The sequence below is a fragment of the Eptatretus burgeri genome, chromosome 13, assembly GCF_056783735.1.
Source record: "Eptatretus burgeri isolate ZD-2024b chromosome 13, Ebu_testis_v1, whole genome shotgun sequence".
Taxonomy (NCBI): Eukaryota; Metazoa; Chordata; class Myxini; order Myxiniformes; family Myxinidae; genus Eptatretus; species Eptatretus burgeri.
In genome coordinates this window covers 48,163,656-48,167,686 of record NC_140973.1, presented here as the reverse complement: position 1 = coordinate 48,167,686, position 4,031 = coordinate 48,163,656, and the positions used below count along the sequence as shown (strand labels likewise).

General features: G+C 38.8%; 1 long non-coding RNA gene across 1 annotated transcript; it reads right to left on the bottom strand.

Annotated features, from left to right (window-relative positions):
• Window positions 1-386: 386 nt before the first annotated feature.
• LOC147014421 (uncharacterized) lies at window positions 387-1,981 on the bottom strand. The gene is made up of 3 exons (XR_015050439.1): window positions 1,029-1,981; window positions 767-931; window positions 387-669 (listed from the first exon to the last, which is right to left on the bottom strand). It is a non-coding gene; the product is annotated as an uncharacterized LOC147014421 (long non-coding RNA).
• Between the last annotated feature and the right edge of the window lie 2,050 nt (window positions 1,982-4,031).

Genomic DNA, 4,031 nt, shown 5'->3' with positions numbered 1-4,031 from the left:
ATCAAGGCAGAACTCATTTACTGATTTTTTCAAAATTTGTGAGTCTCCAAGGTAGGCCCCATATTTAGAACCATCTTGGCAGAACCCTTTTCCTGAGTCTCCAAGGTAGTTATTTAAACCATCAAGGCAGAACTCATTTACTGATTTTTTCAAAATTTGTGAGTCTCCAAGGTAGGCCCCATATTTAGAACCATCTTGGCAGAACCCTTTTCCTGAGTCTCCAAGGTAGTTATTTAAACCATCAAGGCAGAACTCATTTACTGATTTTTTCAAAATTTGTGAGTCTCCAAGGTAGGCCCCATATTTAGAACCATCTTGGCAAAACCCTTTTCCTGAGTCTCCAAGGTAGTTATTTAAACCATCAAGGCAGAACTCATTTACTGATTTTTTCAAAATTTGTGAGTCTCCAAGGTAAAACTTGTATTCTGGCTCATCAAGGTATAACTTGTTCAGTGGGTATTGTCTTGATAACTCACAATGAGTACTATTGCTGTAAAACTCTTTTTCAGGATTTTGCTGGTCTCCAAGGTATAACTCTTTGGTTGGGTCATCAAGGACGAACTCGTTCTGTGGGTCTTGGTCGCTCATAAGGTCTTCAACCAAGCCAACAATTTCGCCCCAAGTTGTAGCAAAAGCAGTATTTTCATTTCGTATTTCAGACACAATTTCCTGTGAGAGAAAATAATAATGTATTAATTAAGTTATTTAATTATTAAATGAGTATGCTTCAATCAAAGTTTGAAAATAGGAAAATAAAAAATCTTACCTCAATAGATAAGAGGTTTGAATCCAGTTCATCAACTTGAAGGTTTAGTTCCATAGAAGACAGAGAGTTCCAAGGAACACCAAAGTCATCCCACTCAAGGTCTTCAACCAAGCCAACAATTTCCCCCCAAGTTGTAGCAAAAGCAGTATTTTCAGATACAATTTCCTGTGAGAGAAAATAATAATGTATTAATTAAGTTATTTAATTATTAAATGAGTATGCTTCAATCAAAGTTTGAAAATAGGAAAATAAAAAATCTTACCTCAATAGATAAGAGGTTTGAATCCAGTTCATCAACTTGAAGGTTTAGTTCCATAGAAGACAGAGAGTTTGAGACAAGCACACAGAACACCATTGCCAGCAAGAACAAATGTTTAAAATGGAGCCTGGGTTTGAAGCTTTTATAGAGAAAGACTGGTGGGTGTGGTTTCCTTTGGAAATTCCCTGGGCAAGCCTAGGCAAGCCTTCATTGGGAAATTTTTCAAAACCATAACATCCTGTAATTTTCTAGTGATTTCTTTGTGAGTCAGAGATGAACTGGAAATGATGTAAGAGTGGGCGGGGCTTAGCAAAAGTAGGCGGAGCTTAGGAAAAGTGGGCGTGGCTTAGAAAAAATACCTTATGAAAAGTGGGCGGAGCTTAGCAAAAGTGGGCGGGGCTTAGGAAAAGTGGGCGTGGCTTAGAAAAAAATACCTCATGAAAAGTGGGCGGAGCTTAGCAAAAGTGGGCGGGGCTTAGGAAAAGTGGGCGTGGCTTATTGAATACCTTGTGGAAAGTGGGCGGGGCTTAACAAAAGTGGGCGGGGCTTAGCAAAAGTGGGCGTGGCTTAGAAAAAATACCTTATGAAAAGTGGGCGGAGCTTAGCAAAAGTGGGCGGGGCTTAGCAAAAGTGGGCGGGGCTTAAAGAAAAGTGGGCGGGGCTTAACAAAAAATAACCTGTGGCTCAGGAGGTGGTCAAACAAGAGCATTAAGAGAAGTTTATCATTTCGTAATGGCACAAAAGGGGTATCTTAAAAAATATAAAGATTCAAATGTTTTGTTTGTCAATATTTTAGATGGGGATTATTGTGCAAAGAAAATTAAACTATTGAAGGAATTTGAGAATGAACAAATCTTTATAGGTTCAATGAGTGAGCTGTTCAACCCCCAGGTGTTCAATTCAATGAGGTTCAACCTCCAAGTTAAAAGGGGAGACAAATAAATATACCTTGGGATAAAAAGGGGATTTATTTTTAGGGAAAAAAATATAAATCGCTGAAAATCCCCCATTCATTTACATGGGGAAAAGTGAGCCAGAATCAGTATTCTTACCCTACATATATATATATATATATATATATATATATATATATATATATATATATATATATATATATATATATATTTTTATCCTGGTGTTGGCGCAATGGTTAGGGCAGCGGCTTGGGATCCAAAAGGTCCTGAGTTCAAGCCCCGTTGGGCCACTGAATTAATACACCAGGGGGTTGACTCAGCCTGTCATCCTTCCGAGGTCGGCGAAATGAGTACCAGTATACTGGGCCGGTGTATACCCTGGTTAAAAAATAGATGTACCATATCCCTGTGTCGTAAGAGGTGACCAGGGTTGCGTCAGGAAGGGCATCCGGCGTAAAACATGTGCCAAATCACTATGCGGATCATACGGATGATCCGCTGTGGCGACCCCGAACGGGAGCAGCCGAAAGAAGAAGATATATATATATATATATATATATATATATATATATATATATATATATATATATATATATATATATAATGCCTGGTGTTGGCTTAATGGTTAAGGTAGTGGGCTTGGGATCCTCGGGTCCTGAGTTCAAATCCCGCTCAGCTGTTGAATTAACACCAGGTGGGGTTGACTCTGCCTGTCATCCTTCCAAGGTCGGCAAAATGAGTGCCAGCTTGCTGGTATCCTGTGTTGGAGTGGCGACCCGTCCAGGATTGTTCCCAATAGCCAAGGAGACTGCTTCGGCGGCACCAACGCTCTGCACAGAGTATGGTCCTAATGGATGGATGGATGTATATATATATATATATATATATATATATATATATATATATATATATATATATATATATATATATATATATATATATATATATATATATATATATATATATATATATATATATATCTGTTATTATCGTGTCAAACTTTAATTTAGGTTGTGATAAGTTTTGAATCTGTACATGTCAAGCTTAAATTGTTGCAAAATTATTTTTTCATTCATTTTTTTTTCAGTGTGAGAAATGTATAAGCTTATCGAAATTTTAATTGTAATGTGACTTTTTCAGCTTGATGTCACGATTGGTATATGTAGCTTGTAAGTAGGAAAATAGAAAATAACAAAATCCACCACGATGTCTGTCAATTTTATCCCCCCCCCCTAGAAATTTTTACAAAGCACACCCTGGCGGTAGGTATATTTTTGTTTCATATATGTAACCCTGTTTATTTTTTATTATTATTTTCAGGAGTGATTGAGACAGCTGTCAGTTGCCTACACACTGCCCAAATAAAGGGAAGAGTCAGAACAACGTGTTGCAGGCTTGGAACAAGATCGCCCGTAGGGCAGGTACTCTGTTCGTTTATGTAAATTGCCATCAATTGCTACCTTTATGTGCGGTTGTTAATTGTTTGACCTTTATGATGATTATTTTGTAAAATTCAAGCAAGACTCTTAAAAAGCCGAAAGATCCTTGTCTATCCTTTATTTCAAGCTTAGAACGTTTTTAAAAACAAAAATTGACACTTATCCTTTGCTTCAACCTTCACAAAGCACTCACTTACATCTTAATGTGAAATCAAGATTCTGGAAAAGCTCTCTGACTCTGGAAAATCCTCTTTATCTCTTTGCTGATGACTCCACCCTCTGCCGTGCCATCTGTCATCCCTCAAACCGGCAAGCAGCAGCTTCTTCGCTCTCTGCAGATCTGGATATAATCACAAGCTGGTCCAACACGTGGAACATTTCTTTCAATCCTGACAATTGTCACACTCTCACTGTCTCTCTGAATAGACCGTCTGGAACCGCCCCCTCCCCCCCCCCACCAGCTTCCCACCCCCCATCTATTTTATCAACAATCTTCTTGAAGAAGTCCTTTCATTCAAACTTTTGGACCTCACGATCTGCATGATCTTTCCTGGGAAAGCCACATCTCCAAGCTGGCCTCCAAAGCCAGTCCCCGACTGGGCATCCTCTGTCGTGCAAATTCTTCTTTGGCACACCTGAGCTCCTGACCACAT